This window comes from Microtus oregoni, unplaced genomic scaffold (genome assembly GCF_018167655.1).
Source record: "Microtus oregoni isolate MIOR12 unplaced genomic scaffold, Mior012 000009F_ref0000495, whole genome shotgun sequence".
In the NCBI taxonomy this organism is placed as follows: domain Eukaryota; kingdom Metazoa; phylum Chordata; class Mammalia; order Rodentia; family Cricetidae; genus Microtus; species Microtus oregoni.
This window is the reverse complement of record NW_024543068.1, coordinates 27,191,420-27,213,092: the sequence shown is the minus strand read 5'-3', so window position 1 is coordinate 27,213,092 and position 21,673 is coordinate 27,191,420. Positions and strand designations below refer to the sequence as shown.

Sequence of the window (21,673 nt, the reverse complement as noted above, 5' to 3'; positions counted from 1 at the left end):
TCATCTTCAAGAAGGCCAATCAGAGGCCAAGAGAAGGGTCCGCAAGGAAAGGTGCTTGCTGCCAAGACTGAAGACCTGAACTCAATGCCAGGAACCTACATGGCAGAAGGAGAGAATCGACTCCCAAAAGTTATCCTCTGAATTCCACACGAACAACACATACACATGAAATAAAAATGCCAAAAAACAAAACAAAACAAAACCCAAGAAAGGCTTGGAATAATTGAAGTGCTAATCATGGCGGGGTGGGCTAATTCAAGATCCTTCACAGGTGGCTCTGAGTTCTAAGAGGGAAAGCCTAGAAGCTGAAGGGCCTCTCAAGGTGTGAGTTAGACACACCGCATCAGCTACTACAATCTACTGGACTAAATAAGCCGCTAAGCCAGCACAGGAGGTGAAGAAATAGATCCTTGATAGAATAGCGGTCACAAAGAGGAGGGTTGTTTCTACAGCAATGAGAGGAACATGTGGCTTACCACCCCCCCAATCTATCACATCTCATTTTCTCTAACTCTTTCAATTAGCGAGGCATGTGTCTGGGAGTATAAAGATAACAGCGTGTAGTACGCGTGGGAGAACGTGGCAAATGCTGCTCCTGGCTTTCCTCATTATTCCCTTTCCAGTTCTTGCCGATTAACAGAACTTCAGCTATTTTTTTCCAGAATGGCACTGTGCCCAGTTACAAATATTCACTCCCCCAGATTCCCTAAGGCCTGCTGTCACCACGTGACCTATTTCTGACCAATGAATGGAATCAGAGGTCTCTTGAGGAGAGCCTTGGGGAAGCCGGTGGTTTTCTGAGTGAATGCAGACACAGTCAGTAGGTGTCCCTTTCCTTTCTCTCTGCCCCCTCCCTGTGTGACTCCAGGAGGTGACACCTGGTGGTGGAACCCCCACTGGAAATCCTGAAGCTGATGTGAAGGCCAGCAGGGTGGAAGGACAGATGCCAGGGATGGCATGGTGGCGTGCCTCTGGGCAGGATAGAAAGCCAGTGTGGAATATGGGGGCATGGGAAGTCAGGGCAATCCCTCAAACCCAGAGTCGAACCTGTCACCAGCTAAGAATCCCAACGCAATTAATAATAATATTTGATGTCCACAAACAGGGAATACTCCTTTTATGCCGAGGTCGTTCAAACAAGCATAAACACTCACATTGCATTTGAGGCCTGAATATCTATGACCTTTCCCTTTGATAGCTTGACTGGAAGGTTCTAGGAATCTCATCAGAAACACGCCATCAACGCTTGTGCCACCCTGGCTGCTCCTAGTTTTATTTTATCAGATTGTAATCCCTCCTCTGGAGCCATCTGATAATCCCACTCACTAAAGGGAGGAGCACTCTTGGCCACCCTTTGAGATTTGACTCGAGAGCCACTAAAATGACATGCATGGCTATTTTGGAGACACTCAAGTGCAATGGTCTTTGCGAAGCACGTACCCATGCTCCCCAGCATGCTTTGCTCTTCTCCAGAACGTCTGCCATTTTGAAAATACATTCTAATCCTGAAATTCCTCCCTGCAGGGAAGTCACGGACCTGCTTTATCTGAGTGGAGGTTCCTACAACCTGAAGGCCACACCTCAAGCTGCTGGCAGCAGTGTTGGGCTGTGTCTAACCAGAAGAACTCCAGCTTGGTTAAGTCATGGGAACTGCAGTTTCTACTACCGAGGGATTGCTGCAGAGATAAGGCTGGGAAGGAAGGCAGGAGGCTAGTCACAGGGCTATTAGACACCAGAGCTTCTGCGAAAGCTGACGTGAGTTTTGGCCTTCTGTCCTATGCACGTGTGTTTGTGTGTGTTTGCATATGCACGGATCTGGATGGCAGTAAGTGTGTGCTGGGAATGAAATGGTCGCAGTGTCTCCCATTCTGCTGCAATAGAATACACAGACTGGGTAATTTGCGGCAGAGCGGACATTCATTTGATGGTTTTGGAAGCTGGAAAGCCGAAAAACATAGTGCTGGCTTCTTGTGGGGATCTTCTTCATGTATCATAAAATGGCAGATGATATCAAATGGCAGGAAGAAACGGGAGGGGGAGGGAGTGTCCAAATCTGCTTTTATAAGAAACACGCTCTTGGGTTGGGGAGATGGCTATGTGGCTAAGAGTGCTTGCTGCATGCATCTCCCAACCCGAGTTCCAAATCCCAGAACCCTGTATACAGGCTGGATGCAGTAGGGCAAGCTGTAACCCCAGTGTGCTCCTACAGGGAGATGGGAAGAAGAGGCTGGGGAGTCCGCAGAGGCTTATGGTCCTGCTAGCCTAGTTTACACAACAGCAGAGACCCTGTTCTCAGTTGGCGTAAAAGGGCAAGGATCAACACCTGGAAGTTATCCTCGAGCCTCTACATGCACACACATCTGCATCCCCACACATGCAAGAACACGGTCAAGGGGGTGCAGAGATGGCTCAGAACTTATGAAAACTATCTGTTCTTTCAGAGGACTTGGGTTCAATTCCCAGCACCCACACAGTGGCTCACAGCCATCTGTAATTCCAGTTCCAGGGGAACCAAACCTACAAGTGCACATGGTGCCCATTTACATTAACACACACACACAAGCACACACACACACACACACACACACAAGAAAACACATCTTGTGATAGCAAACTCACTCCCATTATACAGACATGAAGTCAGTCAAGAGGGCAGAGGCCTCAAGCCCTCACATCTTTGAAAGTGTTCACTTTTCAATGCGGTTGCTTTGGGAATTAAATTTCTAACACATGGACTTTGGAAATACTCAGACCATTGCAGAAAGGCTGCAGTTGCAGAACTTTACACACAAATTTGAATCCAGATTTTGAAAGACTGAATTAATAAGCTGAAAGTGGAAAGAGAAGGGTAATGGCTACGGAATGCATACTCAGATTCTCTAAAATGATGCTAGCAAGGGAGGGCTTGGTTTCACAGCCTGGGGCTTTGAGATGACTGAAGAGGCTTTGGATGAGCTCACAGAAGGAGCCGTGAGTGCCAAAAGCCCGCTTTCTCTCTGCCTGCAGTGCTCAGCCAGGATTCAAAATTCTGGGCTGCCAGCCCACAGCCACTGCACAGTGCGTGCCCCAGTGATGAGCACGCGGCCGTCTCAGAACTGGCCAATGGAGCCCATCCAGGGGAAGACTAGGATGCCAGCCAGGGACCAGGGAGTTTAACTTGGCTAAGCAAAAGCTTGGTGGGGTCTGATAATAACTGTAATAGTCAGCTATCATCGTGTAGAAGCCACACCTAAAACCTAGTGTCCTAAACCAACAGCAACTATTCATTTACTCAACTCTGCAGTCGGGCCAGGGAGCTTTGGTCTGTCCAGTGTGGGGTTCCTGCATGTCTGAGGCCTGTGGGACATCCAGGGACCGACCTCCTCATGTTCCTCCGTTCTCCACATGGCTTCTCATTCACTGGAAGGTGGGCTGAACACAACTTCTCAGAGCATCAGAGCAGTGGGCTGCTCTAAAGCTCTTTGTGCCTGTCCCCCAAATTCCTGTCTCTTTCTCCTTCACCAAGGGAGTCCCGGGACTAGCCCAAGAACAATGTGGCCGGTGGTTACACACAAATTCAGTCATGCGACTGCTTGGGGGCTGACCTACGGCAATCTATCAAAGTAACTAATATTTGGAATTCATGAAGAACTTGCACCATCTTATTGGATATTGACAATGAAACCGAAACACAGTTAGTGGTGCTAGAAAACCCAAACCAGAAATGCCTGCTACTTTGCAGCATTTACCAACACCCCTGGTACAAAGATTGCTGCAATTCCAATTTTAAATATATACATATTTATATTTATATATATTATTTTCTGTGTATGAATATATGTATGTGTACCATAAGTGTGCCTGGTATCCATAGAGGCCAGAGGATGGTATTAAATTCCCTGTAACTGGAATTACAGACTGTTGTAAACTGCCATATGGGTTCTGGGAAGTGAACCCTAGTCCCCTGTAAGAGCAACATGTGTTCCTCATCACACTCTGTGTGTGTGTGTGTGTGTGTGTGTGTTATTTTTATCTTATGTGTATGGGTATTTTGCTTATGCAGATATCTGTGTACTACAAGAGTGCCTCGTGCTCACAGAGGCCAGAAGACTGTGTCAAAGCCTCTACAACTGGAGTTAGAGATGGTGATTAGCCACCATGTTGATGCTGAGACTTGAACCTGGGGGCTCTGCAAAAGTAGCCAGTGCTCTTAACTGCTGAGCCATCTTTATAGTCCTATGGATTATCAATTTTAAGTGACCACTATGAGGTCACTGGGTGTGGAGATGAGAGATAGTCCCACTGTAGTTGACCCTGGCACTGTAGTGCGGGTCATATTTCTGCTCACAGATGCAATGATGGGACTTACTCAAATCACACACTACCAATGGTGTCAGAACTAGGATTCGGCAAAACTGGGTTCATTCGTGGCAGCATCCGCCCTGTCTGATAGAATTTTTCTTCAAATATCTGAAAGGCCACCACAGGAGGAGAAGTTGTCCTCTAGTTTGCCTCAGAAGACAAAATAAGCCATCCTAAGCTTTGGAGAGGGTAATTTCTATAGTAATAGGAGCGGCGGGGCTGCGTCCCCAGCACCCCGGCCGCCTGCTAGCTTATGCCCGAAATAACAACACACAAACTGTATTCATTTAAACACTGCTTGGCCCATTTCTATCTAGCCTCTTCTAGGCTAATTCTCACATATTAATTTAGCCCATTTCTAATCATCTGCATAGCACCGCTAGGTGCGCTTACAGGGAAGATTCTAGCCTACCTCCATCCTGGGTCTGAGCTTCATCGCGTGTGTCTGCCTGGGAGCTGGGAGCATGGCATCTCTGAGCTCACTTCCTCTTCCTTCCAGCATTCTGTTCTGTTTACTCCTCCCACCTATGTTTTAACCTATGAGGCCAAGCAGTTTTTTTTATTACTTAACCAATGACTTTCCTCCATCAGAGTTCTTTATTTTATTTTATTGAGCTCTACATTTTCCTGTGCGCCCATCCCTGTCTCTTCCCTCCCTTTCAACTCTTTCCCATGGTCCTCATGCTCCCAATTTACTCAAGAGATCTTGTCTTTTTCTACGTCCCATGTAGATTAGATCTACATAAGTCTCTCTTAGAGTCCTCATTGTTTTCTAGGTTCTCTGGGATTGTGATTTGTAGGCTGGTTTTCTTTGCTTAATGTTTAAAAAACACTTATGATATGATACATATACATATGAGTACACATGATAATTGTCTTTCTGGTTCTGGGTTACCTCACTCAAATGGTGTTTTCTAGTTCCATCCATTTGCCTGCAAATTTCAAGATGTCATTATTTTTCTCTGCTGTGTAGTACTCCATTGTATAAATATACCACATTTTCCTTATCCATTCTTCGGTCAAGGGGCATTTAGGTTGTTTCCAGGTTCTGGCTATGACAAACAATGCTGCTATGAACATAACTGAGCACGTGTCCTTGTGGCACGATTGAGCATCCTTTGGATATATACCCAAAAGTTGTATTGCTGGGTCTTGAGGCAGGTTGTTTGTTTCCTAATTTTCTGAGAAATCACCATACTGATATCCAAAAGGGCTGTACCAGCTTGCACTCCCATCAGCAATGCAGGAGTGTTCCCTTTTCCCCACAACCTCTCCAGCATAAGTTGTCATCAGTGTTTTTGATCTTGGCCACTCTTACAGGTGTAAGATGGAATCTCAGAGTTGTTTTGATTTGCATTTTTCTGATGACTAAGGATGTTGAACATTTCCTTAAGTGTCTTTCAGCCATTTTAGATTCCTCTGTTGAGAGTTCTCTGTTTAGGTCTGTACTCAATTTTTTTATTGTTTTGTTCTTTTGATGACCAATTTCTTGAGTTCTTTGTATATTTTGGAGATCAGACCTCTCTTCCATGTGGGGTTGCTATAGATCTTTTCTCATTCTGTAGGCTGTCGTTTTGTCTTGTTTACCATGTCCTTTGCTTTACAGAAGCTTTTTGGTTTTAGGAGGTCCCATTTATTAACTGTTTCTCTCAGTGTCTGTGCTACTGGGGTTATATTTAGGAAGTGGTCTCCTGTGACAATGCATTCAAGTGTTCTTCCCACTTTCTCTTCTATGAGGTTCAGTGTGGCTGTCTTTATGTTGAGGTCTTTGATTCATTTGGACTTGAGTTTTATGCATGGTGATAGATATAGGTCTATTTTCATTATTCTACAAGTTGATATCCAGTTATGCCAGCACCATTTGTTAAATATGCTTTCTTTTTTCCATTTGATATTTTTTGCTTCTTTGTAAAAAATCAGGTGTTCGAAGGTGTGTGGATTAATATCCACATCTTTGATTCAGTTCCATTGGTCGACTTCTCTGTTTTTATGCCAGTACAGGCTGTTTTCAGTACTGTAGCTCTGTAGTAGAGTTTGAAGTCAGGGATTGTGATGCCTCCAGAAATTCTCTTATTGTACAGGATTGTTTTGACTAACCTGGGGTTTTTGCTTTTCCATATGAAGTTGAGTACCATTCTTTCGAGGTCTGTGAAAAATTTTGCTGGGATTTTTATGGGTATTGCATTGAATCTGTAGATTGCTTTTGGTAAGATTGCCATTTTTACTATGTTAATTCTACCTATCCAAGAGCATGGGAGATCTTTCCACTTTCTGGTGTCTTCTTCAATTTCTTTTTTCAAAGATTTAAAGTTCTTGTCATACAAGTCTTCCATTTGTTTGGTTAGAGTTACACTGAGATATTTTATGCTATTTGTGGCTATTGTGAAGGGTGTTGTTTCTCTGATTTCTTCCCCAGCCCTTTTATCATGTGTGTACAGGAGGGCTACTGATTTTTTTGAGTTAATCTTGTATCTTGCTACATTACTGAAAGTGTTTATGAGTTGTAGAAGTTCCTTGGTAGAATTTTTTGGATTGCTTATGTAAATGATTATATCATCAACAAATAATGAGAGTTTGACTTCTTCTTTTCCGATTTGTATCCCTTTGATATCCTTTTGCTGTCTTATTACTCTAGCTAGGGCCTCAAGAACTATATTGAATAGATATGGAGAGAGTGGACAACTTGTCTTGTTCCTGATTTCAGTGGGATCGCTGTGAGTTTCTCTCCATTTAGTTTGATGTTGGCTGTTGGCTTGCTGTACATTGCCTTTATTATGTCTAGGTATGTTCCTTGTATCCCTGCTTGGAGAAGGTTATTTCATTATTAGAGAGTCAATGTGGGGATGTAGACTAGGATCATAGGATCTTCCAAAGGACACTGAGTGCCTAGTGCCAGTCCTTGAGTTATCATAGAAATGCCAGTTGGGAAATAACCCGTTGAGGATTTCTGAGTTTGGGGAGAAATTGAACTAGACAACATCGAAGGTCCCATTTGTCTCTTTTACTCTTGGTTGTAAGAATGTAATGCGCTCCGCCAAACTGGAATCACATAAGGTCCTTTTGAGATCAAATCAGGTAAGGGGAGTAAAGAGACCTGAAGGAGGGAGGAGGGAAGAGAAGGATTATATCCTGGTGGGGCATGGCCAGATGAGAAGTGCCATTCCAGGAGCTAGGGGTTCTAGACAGTCAGTGTTGGAACCCGGTGGTGACTAAGGCGGATCAGCTAGGGTCTCGGAGGCAGAGTCCGCAGACTTTTAGCCCTAAAACCCAACTTAATTTTATTTCAAGTCAGTTCAGATGACAGCAGATAGCTCCAGACTTAGCGTGTCTGAAACTCTACTTGCTCCCAGTGTGGCAGAACACAGCCAGATAATCCTCTGTCTTTCCAAACAGGCTGCTTTAACTTTTCCTGGGATTTAGCATTGCCTCTGGCTCAGTCAGAGCCCAGCTGCTCCTCCCTCCTGCCGCCTCTGTGGGGGCATTCAGCATTCTGCTGGAGGGAGACTTGGACACTTTGACCCCGGGGCCTTCTAGAAGCAATTCATGTTTTAGAACGAGAATCATGCGACTGGAAGCTTTTCTGAAGGAGCAGCTCAATCCTGGAGAATGGAATCCCAGCATTTGGGAACAGACACCCAGGGTGCTCCCAGGATACCTTGGCATCACTAACTGTGCCAAGAGATGAGTCACGAGACCTTGCAGCTAACAGGGAATGCTTGAGCTAGGAATAGAGAAACTGATTACTGAGCAAAGCAGTTCTCCCCCACCCCAACCCCCCAATGGAACCTCTGGCTCTGAGGAGAGCTGGCGTTTCTTGGTGCTGACATCACAGAAAAGAACACAAACTGATCACATGACATCTAGCTCTGTCCCTCAGCAAGCAGCTCCCACAGACAGAATCACTGCTGGGGCTTCAGTTCAGCCTCCCCAGATGTTTGGGTTAGCAATCTAATTCATTGTTGATAGTATTTGGAGGAGGGACTTTGGGAGGTAATTAGGGTTGGAGGAGTTCATGGGGGAAGGGGGTCTCCACGATGGGATCAGTGGCTTTATCAAGAGAAGGAGAAACTGAGCTCACATGCTTGCCCTCCCACCTTGTTATGATGTCACACGAGGTCCTTCCCAAAAGTTAGCATCATTCTCTTGGAATTTGCAGCCTTCAGAATTGGGAAACACATTTTTTTTTCCTTTATTAATTACATAGTCTGTGGGGCTAGGAAGTTGGCTCACTGGGTAAGAACATTCCCAAAGCAAGCATGAAGACTTGAGTTCAAATCCTGAGCGCCCATGTGAAAGGTATGATGGGCTCCCCAGACTCTGGTGTGATAGAGATACGCATGTATCTGATATTTCTGACATGATTGATAGATATAGTCACAAGTGTAATTATTTATCGGCACAGATAAATTATTTATTGGTTTGTGCTTTCTGGTGTGTTGACAGATGGTGGTTTGTTTACGTGCATAAATAAGAAGCAGAATCATTCTCCTTCAGCCCTTACACTTGAACTGGCCACTGCTTCACAAAATGAGGGAATTCAAGGCCAGACACACCCTGCAGGCTTCCCTGTGACACAACACAGTCCAGATTCCTGATGAGATGTCACTTCTGAGGTGCAGGCGGGTAGAGAGGACCGTGTGTAGCCCTTGTCTTGGGCTCTGTGTGTCTCTTGGCTCACTCATTCTGGGAGAACTTAGCCCCCACATCCTGAAGATGGCCAGGCGGAGAGTAAGGAGCTCTGGTAGTGAGGAATTGGTGTCCATGAGCAACAGCCAGGAAGGAGCGAAGCCATGAAGCTACCACGTGCCTGGTAGTTTGCAGGCAGATCCTGCCCCCACAACACACACTTGGGCTCACTTCAGTCCCATAAACAGTTGAGCTGAGACTATAGCAGGGCCACCGGAGGAGTCACTCCAGGTTTCTAACCTGTGGAACCGTGAAGCGATGATAATTGTTTCAAGCTGATGAGTTTAAAGTCATTCGCCATACTATGATCAAAAGAAACAAGCATTTCTTTTCTTGGCTTTGCAGTTTTCTTAGGAAAAAGGGGGGGGGGGGGTGTGTGAATAGGTGTTTTCACCAGAGGCCTCCAAAGAAGGCCTTGCCCTGTCCTGCTCTGGGGGATGAAACTGTGGCCAACAGCACAAAGGAAGTTCTCTGAGGCCTGGGGGCTGATGCACAGGACTGAGGGAACTTCCAGGTCGTGGGAAGAGAGCTGCTGTGGGCTGTGAACATCTGCTTGCTCGTCAGCACATCTGTGAGAGCGTCTTCAGCGCCAATGTTAACCAGACGAGCTATGCGATGTGTGGGCCCCACAGGGCGGCAGAAATGGAGCTCCTCCGGTTGTCCCCAGCCTTCAGGAAACGGGATGACCTCTCAGGACTCTGGCTTCCCCGTTGGGACGGGAACTCCTGGTGATGGTTTTTGGAATAAGGGCAGAGCCAGCACTCAGTATGCTTCTTGTGGGTCGAACCCTGTCTGCCGTGCAAACATTTCCAAGACAGGAAGGTCTTTGAAAAGAGCGAACAGCATCCTGGGAGAGTGTGTTTTCAGCAAGTCCCACTTGGTTTTTCTGAAAGACTTGCTCATAGGTGGGTCCAGGATGGCAGGCCCCGTGAGTGCAGGCCTCCGTGATATTCATGCGCATGCACCGAGCTAGAAGTTTCGAGCTAGAAGGTATAAAACCTCTAACTAGAAATAGAGCCCGAGCACCTAGCACAGCTGAACTAGGTTAAGGCTTTCTGCCTTCCCTTTGAAGTGCAGATTCAGAACCTCTAGGGAGCTTCTTGTTGCAAAGACCCAAGAATACAACTCTTTCCTTCCTCTTAGGAGAACAGGGAACAAACAAAACAGGAAGGTGGGGCTGCCTGGTCTCGGAGGTCAAGAACAAGCGGCAGGAGTGGGGAAGCATCCCTCGGCAGTGCATGACTTCGGCGTGCGCAAAACCATGCCAAGTTAATTGGGTGCAGCTGGGGAGGATGGCGGCTCTGTCAGAGTCTGTTGTCTGTGAGCCAACCACCTCATCCCTCCAGCTGTTCGTGAGTGTGTGTGTGTCCCAAAGGAAACAAAGATGTAGAAGAAAATGAAGACACTGGAGGCAGAAGCCAGATTCTGCAAATAGGAACAATGGGTGCGATTGTGCTTCTCAAGGGGCACGGGACACCCATGCACGCTGCGACTGCCTGAGGGCCTCACCAGGGGGAACATCCAGATGCACTCTTTCAGGACCTCTGGGAAAACTGGTCCAGGAAGGTGGGGGGTGGGGTGTTAGTTTCTTGGCGACCTTTCCAAGTAAGAGAAAATGCAAATACATTCTTGTTCCGTTCCTTCCTCAACACCAATGCTAGTCTTTCTCAGTGCCAGGGTCACACTTTCCTCTCAATATTAATTAAAAACAGTCTTGTTTTAGGAAAGCATCCCAGGGCAGTAGCCAAACTTTTACCAAACACACTTCTCTCTCTCTCTCTCTCTCTCTCTCTCTCTCTCTCTCTCTCTCTTTCTCTCTCTCCTCTGCGGGGAGGGGCGGGAGGGCAGAGGAGATGACCACTTCACATGATTTCCTGCTTGGAATTAGGTAGGAGTCAGGAAATGTGATGTGTTCGCCTCAGTTCTTCCCAGTACCGACCTCAGGCAAGCACATTGACTCCTCTGAGTAATTGCCTCACAGTCGAGAAAATACCTACCTTGTAAGTCTGGAGGCAGGACTCTAGCTAGTTACAGGCTGCCTGTGGATGAGGTCTGAACACTGAAAATGTTTCTGGTTTGCATTTAATTCAACTTGACACCCCATTAAAAGCTGAACAAATCACCGGGCGGTGATTGCACACGCCTTTAATCCCAGCACCTGGGAGGCAGAGACAGGTGGATCTCTGTGAGTTCGAGACCAGCCTGGTCTACAGAGCAAGGACCAGGACAGGCTCCAAAGCTACACAGAGAAACCCTGTCTTGAAAAACCAAAAGCTGAATAACTCAGAGACAGTTGATGAATCCCATGCCATGGGTCAAGCACCACCTAGGACCCCAGCCTGTCCTTCCTCTCCTCTCTAGCGTATTCTCCTGGTTCCTCCGCTGTCATTGCACGGTGGCCATGCTAGGTTTGCAGGTGTCCACTGCTGCACCTGGCTTTTGACTCAGGGATTGAACTCAGGTTCCACACTTGGGAAGCAAGCGCTTGACCCACAGAGACATCTCTCTGGCCCTAATCTTTTTTTTTTAAATCTATTTATTCAATTTTGTGCCTATGTGTGTTAGCTTTTGTCAACTTGACAAAAGCTGGAGTCATCTGAGAAGAGGGAGCCTCAACATAGAAAATGACTCCATCGGTTGTCCTGCAGAGAACTCCACGAGGCATTCTCTTCAATAATGATTCATGTGGGAGGGCCCAGCTCACTGGGGACAGCACTGAAAGGTAACTGAAGGCCAGGTATGTGGTGCTCGTCTTTAATTCCAGCTCTCGGGAGGCAGAGATGAGTGGGTCTCTGTGAGTTCAGGGTCAGCCTGCTCTACAGATGAGTTCCAGGACAGCCAGGACTACATAGAGAGGCTGCGTTTGTCGCAGAAAATAAAGAAAGAAAGAAAGAAAGATAGCTGGGACGTCCAGGGAGAGGAAGCCAGTAAACTGCATTCCTCCATGGTCTCTGCAGTTCCTGCTCTGACTTCACTTCAGGACGGAAGCGGAAATAAACCTCTTTCCCAACGTGCTTCTGGTCATGGTATTAATCACTACAACATAAAACAAACTCTCTCTTTCTCTCTTGGAAGTGAGAGGACTCACTCCCAGAGGACTGGGAAAGGCCTGTGGCTCAGGGGCCTTGAGCCATGAGAGTCTCACTTATATAGATCCACTTTCTCTGGCGTGCTCGGGCCTTTTTGTGGGTGATGTTTTGGTATATGTCATCCTTGGTTGGAGGGGTTGTCAATCTTCCTCCGACATTGGTTTATTTTTCACGTCAGTCTTAAAACAATATTTTTTTGCTAGCTGGGCATGGTAGACAGTAGACCATACCGTTAGTCCCAGCACTTGGAAGGCAGAGGCAAAAGGATCTCTGTGAGTTCCAGGCCAGCTTGGACTACATAGTGAGTTCCAGGACAGCCAGGACTGTGTAGAGAGAGCCTGTCTCAAAAAAACAAAACAAAACAAACTTTCTCTCTCCATATATATGCATATATATATATATATAATAAAAACTGTATTATGTAGTATGCAGCATACTACATATTTTATATACAACTCACATACGTGCCATTATTGTGGTAATTTAGAACAATGAGTGTTGTAGCAGATTCTCTTTCTCCCTTGTCTCTCCAATCTCTGCTTCTCCTTTAACATCAACACCTCCCCACCCTGCCCCATGCAGTCTCTTCTCTTTCAGGAGAAAAGGACTCATGAATCATACATCACTTGTGACTCCTCTGGAACCGCCTTCTCCACTCTCATCTTCATACCTCAACTCCGCTGAGATGGTCGGCCCTAGAGCAAGTCGGCCTGCTCAATGATGACGTCCTCTCTGGAAGAGCAGACAGGTCAGACTGAGATCTCACATGGCTGTATGCAATTGGGACAGAGGACAGGATGCAAAACAAATGCGCTCCTCTGGCACCTCGCTCTTTGCTGCCTCCCCTCCAAAACTGTCGGCAAAATACACGTCTGCTGCTTAGGCCCCCTGGTCCGTACTGTTTTCGGTAATAACCCAAGCAAAATCATGTACGACCTGTTCCTGAAACCCAGGACATAAAATGGACGCTTGAAAGCTAACCCTTCCCGGAGCCTCTCTTGCCTCTGTGTCTTCTGCTATATTTGGATTCCGGTCTCTATGTCTCCTCCATTCTCCACATCACCTTCGTTCTTCCCTTCCCTTATCTGAGAGTCTGAAACCACAACTTGACCTTTATACCAGTTAGGCTAGGCTAGGTTTTGCCGTAGTAACAAATAACCAAGTAACCCATAACAACAAATAACCCCAGCCTCGTGGCTCAGCATATGTGTTTATTATTTATTATCTGTTTCCCTTACGCACTGGCTGTGTTCCTGGATGCTCTCATCCTGGACCCCCAAGCTGAAGGAACAGTTCCTGTTTTGGGCAGTATTATCCTGACGACAGTGAAAAGACCACACGGTGTATGATGGAATGACGGACAAAGCATCGCCGACAATCGACATATGTCATACTTCATGTCTCAAGGCTCCAGACGCCCCAATCTGATGGTATCGGGATGGGGATATAGCTGTTTCCATGGGGAAGAGAAACAAAAACCTGTAAACACTGAGACAGCCTGTCGTGGTACCCATTCCTGCATGTCCTTGTCTCTCCTATGACCCCAGTGACAGGGGTGGAACCCTTGGCCATCTCACCGCCCCATGAAACCCACTTTTTCCAGCTCAGAGTGATTGCCATCTTCTACGACCTCTGGCCATCACCAGTGACCCCCTACTAAAGCTGTTTTAGGTATCTGCTTGCCCATAGCCTTTTAGGGGAACCATGATCCATCATCTATCCACTACTGTCTCCACCTGACTGGACTACCAGGTTGGACAAATGACCTCATGTTAACCAAAAGAAAGGTTCACAGAGGCTAGAAGCTGGGCTAAACAGAGCCCCTCCTAGGGGTGACAACCATCAGTTAAGCAGGAATAACCTTGGGGAGACTGTTAGAACTGAGAGGATACCTCGATGTAGTCAGAGCCCTGCCAGGTGGCAATCACATGAAGATGGGATTGGGAGAGAACGGAAACAGAGGAATCGAGTTTGAGAGTGAAGCTGAGAACAGATGTGGAGGAGACAGAACAACCATGAGGGTGGCTGTGGCCTTCCAGGAGGGAGATGGAGAGACCTTGCAAGCCAGGGCTGTCTTGGTTGTAGGACTGGCCATATGGATGGCCACCATCAACTCCCATTTTCTTGAGACATTTGGCCTGTCAACAAAACCTGAGCAAAGCCTTAGGACGGGTTTAGAGAAACGTCAGTGTCTCTGGCTCCCGATGAAATTAGACTGGCCTCCAGGTTAGACTCTCATCCCCCAGACAGCAAGGCTTAAGAGTATAATCTTCATACCCCAGGCACAGTGGAGGCCTCGGTAAGCAAGCTTCCAGAAGCTGACCACCAATAAATACCAAATCCATTTGGCTCATCATCTTCTTTGTAGCTAAGACTGAAATCAACTGAGAACACTATTTTGACATAAATAAAAATGAAGCCACAACCAACTTCCTTTCCCAGGAAACAGTCTCTGTGCCCATTTAGTCCACACTTCCGGGCTTCCCGATCATCATGGGAGGATCACAGAGCAGGGTGGACCTTAGGAATTGCTATAGACACCAACCTCATAGTTGGGTCCCTTGGAGTAAATTCCCAAGCCTCAGAGTCAGCCTCTGAGAGATAGCTTAGCCCTGGGTAACCCTGGGTAAGACAGGAGAAGAATGGTAAAAAGGAAATACTACCAGTAAAAAAAGAGGTGGCCAAGGCCTGGAGCCACTGTCTTCACTTCTGCCCCTGCAACCTTGCCTCAGGGCAGCTTTGTCTTAGACTGTTTGTGAAACTGGCTTGGCCCTGTGGCCTGATTTTGTTCTGTGAGTTCCTTCTTCCACCTCTTGCCTTCCAATTCCTCAAGAGGTAAGCAAAGTCAGTGGGGTGGAGGGGGACTCAGGCAGGGGATGTAACATACAAACAAACAAACAGAGTCTCATATAGCCCAGACTAGTATCAAATGCATATATAGCCAAGGATGATATTGAACTTCTAATCTTCCTGCTTTTCTCTCCTGATTGCTGGGGTTATAGGGGTGAATCATGCATCTAATTTATACTGTCCTGGGCATTGAACCCAGGGCCTCCTGCATGCTAGGCAAGCACCATACCAACTGAGTATATATATATCCTCAGTCCCAACAAATGTTCATGTATGTTCTCATGCACATAAAGGAATCATTCCACAGAGAAAGGCTGTGGTCAGGCCTTTCTGCCTATCCAACTAGACGGCAGTTTCGGCCAGGAAAGGAAAGCAAGATGAAACAGATAAATGGATCAGTCACAGACAGACCTTGCTGATCAACGTCACCCTGCTTCTGGGGAAAGACCCTTGTCTTATGTGACTTTCAGGAGTGGGTAGAAAAGGTCACTGGAGAAAGATTTGGTCTTTCTCTGTTTGGAGAGAGGATTCTGGGATTTCTAAGAAGAGAACTAACAGAAGACTCCTGGTCTACTGTGGATGGGGTCCCAGGAATGGGCTGGGACGAGGTTAGGGGTCTCTTCCTGTGAAGTTGGTACTACGTCTGGAAGTTGCTCATTTGGGGCAGCCTCCTGTGACAGACACAGAAGGTGGCGTGGCGCACAAACTGGCAGACAAAAGGAGCTGGGGGTACTATCAGCACACGTGCAAGCTAGTGAACCTCCTTCTGCCTCAGTTTCCCCATGTGGTATACTTGCCGAAGGACTGGAACACAAAGCTCTGAGAAGTCTCTGGCATACAGCAAGCACGGTTATTCTGTGATTTCTGGTGTTTACAGCTGTCTAGAGTGAGACACTCTATTCCCAGGGAGACACCTCCCTGAGAGGCCTTGAAGTAAACCACGCCCTCTTTGACTTTCTGTCTGGAGGAAGTGGGAGCTGCTTGGCGTTCCTCCAGACCTCAGAATGAAGCTGAGGAAGCCTCTGGAGACCCTTCCTCTGTCCCTTGGAGGGACCCTGAGTCGGTTTGCTCCATTCGGGGCATTTCAAGATGTGTGGTGCACACTTCCAGAGGCTAGGAGGCCAAGGTCGAGGCCAGTCAGGGGACTCCCTGAGTCTTTCTGAAGACTTGTAGGGACATTGACTCCATGCTGTTCCCCTTCACTGTTGGTGGCTGCTCGCTGTCTTTAACATTCCCTGGCTGTGGATGGACCAGTTGACCTTTGCCCCCATTGTCACAGATGGGTGTTGTCCCCTGTGTCTGCCACCAAATTTCCCCCGTTCTATCAGGGTGTGAGTCACTGACTGTAATGACACATTCTAACTTGATTACCTCTCTGAAGACCCTGTCTCCAAAGGAGACCACATGCAATCACCAGGATTTCAGACATGAGCCTGATTTGGGGGAAGCAGGAGAATGTGGGGCCTCATCTTACCTTGAGTGTGCCTCTCTGAGAAAGGAACTTTCGTCAGGGGAACCACTGTGGGAGCTCAGGGGACGCTTTGGGCTGAGGGATCACTCCTGGGGCAGAAGCTTCTGAGCATAGACAAAGAAAGGGCTGGGGGAAGTGGAGGGGTGTGTGCATGTGTGTGTGTGTGTGTGCTGTCTGTCTGTGTGTGTGTGTCTGTCTGTCTGTCTGTGTATGTGTGTTTGTCTGTCTGTCTGTGTATGTGTGTGTGTGTGTGTCTGTCTGTCTGTCTGTCTGTGTATGTGTGTGTATTGTTAGAGCCCGTGTTGCTCCAACACAGATAACTATTTTCCCTAACTGGACTGAAACGGAGACGCAAGGAATAATCAGACGCAACTTACTCCATCATCATGGAAGGGCATCTCCGGGTTCTTTCTCCTAACCATCTCCCCCATTTATTCTCCAAACAGCTTATATATCATCACATAAATTGAGTGGGAAAATACATTAGGCTGTCTCCTAGGTAACCAGGTGAATGGCCTTTTGTCACGGCTGCATCTACCTGTCTGCTGAAGTATGCTAGCTGTCACGTAGGCCTGAATTGGCATCTCTATAAGATAGCCTCCAAATTACAAAGGAAGGAGCACCAGACATCCTGACCTTTGTTAGGCAGAGACAGCTTGTCTGCAGAACTACGAGACTTCCTCGGATGGGGCCTATGGCGTTGTCGCCTGGCTGCCACACCATACAGAAATATGGGCCTCCAGTGTATGTGTATGTGTGTACATAGTGTGAGTGTACGTTCATGTGTATTTCTGTCTGCGCACCGGAGGTTGATGTCAGGTGTCTTCCTCTATTGTGTGTGTGTGTGTACATGCACCGGAGGTTGATGTCAGGTGTCTTCCTCTATTGCTCTCTCATCAATGAAGTTTGGGCCTTGTGACCCCATTCATTGCGTAAGGACCCCTTACCTGAAAACCAATCTGCAAGCCCTAAGATGGCTCGTGTCCCTTGGTGGTTCCTATTAGGTCCTCAGGATTGTTTAGTGCCCGACCTTGAGGGACTAGGGTACCATGAGGAGGACGGTTTCAAGGACGTACACGGAGGAGACTCTTCTCTTGAGCTAACTTCCCCAGAACTGACCGGACAAGGCCGGCTCCTCCCAGGCCGCACACCTGTGGGGACCTGGGAAACCCAGGACAGAGGAGAGTATGGGCTGGGCTGTCAGGCAGGCCCCTGAGGAGGACTCCCGTGCCCAGGGTACCATTCAGTCTATAAAACCGGCTCCAGCCAGGGGCACGCCCAGGAGGGTGACAAACCAGAAAATGCCCTGTGATTTCAGATCTGAAAGAACAACTCACTGCCCTGTGGGGGAAGGAAAAGTGGGTTCCAGCCCTCTTCTGGGCCCTACATCATCCTCAGGCCCCAAAGGGAAAGGAAAAATCAGAGAGCTGTCAACACTGTGGATAAATTGGGTCACACTCAGCTTCACAGGAACAGCCAACCCCGCCCTGTCTTGCTCACAAACCACCCTAGAGATCAGGAAATAATCAGCATGAGTTGTTCAGTGCTTCTCCACCTTCCGAGTGCTGGGACCCTGTAATACAGTTCCTCATGTTGTGGTGAGCCCCACCATAAAATTATTTTTGTGGCTACTTCATAGTTGTAATTTTGCTACTGTTATGAATCTTAATGCAAACATCTGTGTTTTCCCATGGTCTTAGGCAACCTCTGTGAAAGGGTTGTATGACCCCAAAGGAGTTGGGACCCACAGTTTGTGAACTGATGCTTTAGGTGTTAGAAGCAGAATTTTCCTAAAGTCAGTTTTTAAAAGAAAAAAGTCCACTTCAGGGGCTCAAGATGTAACTCGGGTATAGGAAACCTGCCTACTGTATACAAGGTTCAGTTTCTCAGCACCACATAAAACAGGGTGTGGCGATGAAGGCCTGTAATCCCAGCACGTGGAAAGTGGGGGGAGGAGGTTTTGAGGTTTAAGGACATATAAAGAACTTGAGGGCAACCTGTGCTACAGGAGACCCTGCCGAAAAGAAAAGAAGAGGAAAGGAAAGGGTCCGTCTCAGCACCCAGCCAAATTGAACGTCAGGGCCCACAATCTGTGTGGTTCTCAGACACCATTTTAAACCCTTCCAATTGGACTGGGGGAGACTTAGTGGCTCCAGCTACTGATCACAGCCTCTTGAAGAGGAAGCAAGGGAGGTACCCTCAGAAAGCACTGCCTCTGGAAGGAATGCGCGAGAGAGTGTCCTCAGATAGCCCTGGCTCAAGAGAGAGTGTCCTCAGATAGCCCCATGAGCATCAAAGGCTTCAGGAGATGGGGAATGCCCCAACCTCCCCAGGCCTGAGAAGAGGAGCCGGCAAAGTTGAGCTCCACGTCAGCAGACAGAAACAAACAAACAAACAAAACAACAAACCACCCCCTGCATTCGGTCCCTTGGCAATTACCCCCCCCCCCCCCCCCCCCCCCCCGCAGCGTGCACCACTCGGTGGTACCACTGAGTCCCAGCAATCTGGGCAAAGGCCAATCACTGCTGACTGAGAAACTGAAAGTGAGGCTCAGGCTGGGCACGTTGACAGACTGGGAAGGCTGTGCCCAAGTTTTCCCTTCCCGGTTTACGAGAAGCTATTAGTTCAGTGTTCGTCTGTGAGTCAGTTGTTCAAACGCTGGGAACGCGGGAGTATTTACACTAAGGAGGAGTGGTCAGGACTGTAAATCAGGGTTGTCTTTTCAAATAAATCACGTTTTATAAAGTTAGGAGCGTGCGCGCGCGCGCGCGCGCGCGCGTGTGTGTGTGTGTGTGTGTGTGTGTGTGTGTGCGTGCAGATGCCTGTGGATGTCTAAAGAGGGCATCAGACCCCCTGGAACTGGGGATACAGACAACTGTGAACAGCCATCAGCCATGTGGGTGCTGGGAACTGACCTCTGAAAAGAACAGCCCTTAATCTCTCTGGCCAAATCATGGAGTTTGTTTGTTCTCCCCTGCCCCACAAAATCTACTTGACTCATCAGGAGCTAGGTGGGACCTGGAGAGGACCATGGGGTAAAGGTCATTTTTGCCCTTTTTCCTGATTACCTTAGAGTCAGCATTCTCTCTGAGGAGATGCCAATGGATTCCAGTTCTGCCCGGTCTCTGACAGGAAGTGACCTTCACAGCCTGGTACTGAAGGACGCCAGGAACCCTTTTGCTCGTGGAAAGTCTGAGGCAATGTTTGTAATGGTGGCAAGCCATTGCAGAAGGAAGAGAGAGGCAGGTTGAAAATCTCAGGCTGGCCTCCTTCTAATCCCCCCCTGAAAGAGAGGCCTCTAATGTGTGAGGCCTCAAATGACTTCTCCAGGCTAGTGGTTCCCCCTACTTCCGGGTTCATTTCCAGAAGTCATAGGAGGCAGAAAAGGTGGGCCTGTATTCTGTGGAGCAGCCGAGACAGGCAGGTGCTTTAGGCCCACCTGGGGAGCCTGGGTCCTAGAGGGCTGCAGAGTGGGCCAAGAAGCAGTCTGTGCAACTGCCTTTTCTCCCCTGAGTTGGTACTTGGAGACGCTGGGCTACAGAGACCACTGCAGATGGTTGTGCTGACCCTGTGTGGGAAGGACCTCCACAGTGTCCTGGCACTACCCTGCCACAACAGGGGCTGTCTTCTGTGAGGCAGGCCTGTGGGAAGGTAGCAGTGAGAGGCTGGGGAGCTGGGAACACTAGCTGGAGGCTCTGAGGTAGGAGTGAAGATGGCTTAGTCTCTAGTAACTCAGCTGTCAGTCCTGGAGGAACCAGGAGTGGATGCCTGGCTCAGTGCTGTGAGGCCCGCCCTCTGCTCTCTTCTCCCCCAGGACCACACCAAGGACAGTGCTAACCACACCACTGGGGCACTTCTCTGGGGACCTAGGGTGACGGGACTTTTGTTTCTCAGCGTGTGGAGGAAACCCTTCTCTGACCTTCAGACACCCCCCCACCCCCCCATCCCCCCCCCCACCCCCCCGGCACATCACACTCTCCCAAAATACCTGCTTGTTCTTTCCGGAAGAAGTAGTAGAGTACTCAAAGACTTTCGCTCTGTTTATTTGTTTGTTGAAACAGGATCTTGTGTAATCCAGGCTGGCCTGGAATTCATTACATAGTCAAAGATGACTTGAGACTCTATCCTCCCGTCTCTACCTCCCAAGCACCGGGATTACAGGCAATTACCTTCTCATCAAGTTGAGGACTTCTGTCCACAAGGCCTGATAAAATTTAAGGACCCAAGGCCACTGCAGAGAAGGGCCTACCATTCCACAGGACCGCACATGGAAAGAGGTCACTGACTCGGTAGCAGTGACCCCTAATGACATGATCATACACTACACCCACTTCATTCACCACCTGTGGGCTTCACAGAGGTGGTCAAGCCCCAGCAAAGGCGTCCCGGTAATGGCAGGGAAGAGAGAGGCCACATCACACTGCTGCCTGTGTTTACCATGTCATCCGAGGCCAGTGCCACCAGGCCCCTTCCCCGGGCTGTTCTCTGCCTCTCTAAGCCACTTCCTGTTTCTTTTTCTAGGTTACAAGTGCTAGAGTCGGTGTGAGTCACTCAGTCAGGAGGTCCAGAGCCCAAGGCCACCTCTGGGGAGGCAGTGGAGGCTGGGACGGCAAGGGTCAATGCACCTGTCTATTCTTAAGAACACACACACACACACACACCGCACGCACGCACGCACGCACGGTCTTTAGGAATGCCGATGCTATCAGCAGCTTGGGAAATCTGCTTGTTTGGGTTGTGATTTCTCTGCTGATCTCATGCCAACCCATGGGCTCTCAGAGTCAGAGGCCCTTGGACAAGTATAGTTTTGGAAGATTTTTTTTTTCTGACCTCCCTGGAAACCTTGCTTTGCAAGTGGCCAGTCTTAGCTAATTGTCAGGCCACGACTTGGAGTCCAGTAGAGATGTGAACAAGAGGCCATTCAAAAGCATTATTTTCAAGTAACTAAGTTTCAACATAAGGAGAAAACCGCAGCTCAGACATGAGCCAGCATCCAGCAACCTGCGTTCACGTGAAGACAGGCAGGAGTAGATTTTGCAGAGTTCTGTCGGCTTCCCTTACAGTTTCTAAGAAGCTTGCTCTTGCTGGCTTCGCTGTGTGCTGGGGAAGAGAGGCTATGCTGAGACAGTACATGTGCTGCGGACAAGACACTGGGAGTTTCGGTATAAGTCAGTGTGCCAAGTCAACACTAGGATGCTATTTTTGCCTTCTAGTTCTATTCCCTGGTATCCACCCC

At 48.1% G+C, this 21,673-nt stretch overlaps 1 long non-coding RNA gene across 1 annotated transcript; it reads right to left on the bottom strand.

Moving 5' to 3' along the window:
• Nucleotides 1-13,364: 13,364 nt before the first annotated feature.
• Nucleotides 13,365-20,822, bottom strand: LOC121452107. Its single transcript, XR_005974813.1, has 3 exons — nt 20,426-20,822; nt 19,506-19,629; nt 13,365-13,566 (listed from the first exon to the last, which is right to left on the bottom strand). It is a non-coding gene; the product is annotated as an uncharacterized LOC121452107 (long non-coding RNA).
• Between the last annotated feature and the right edge of the window lie 851 nt (nt 20,823-21,673).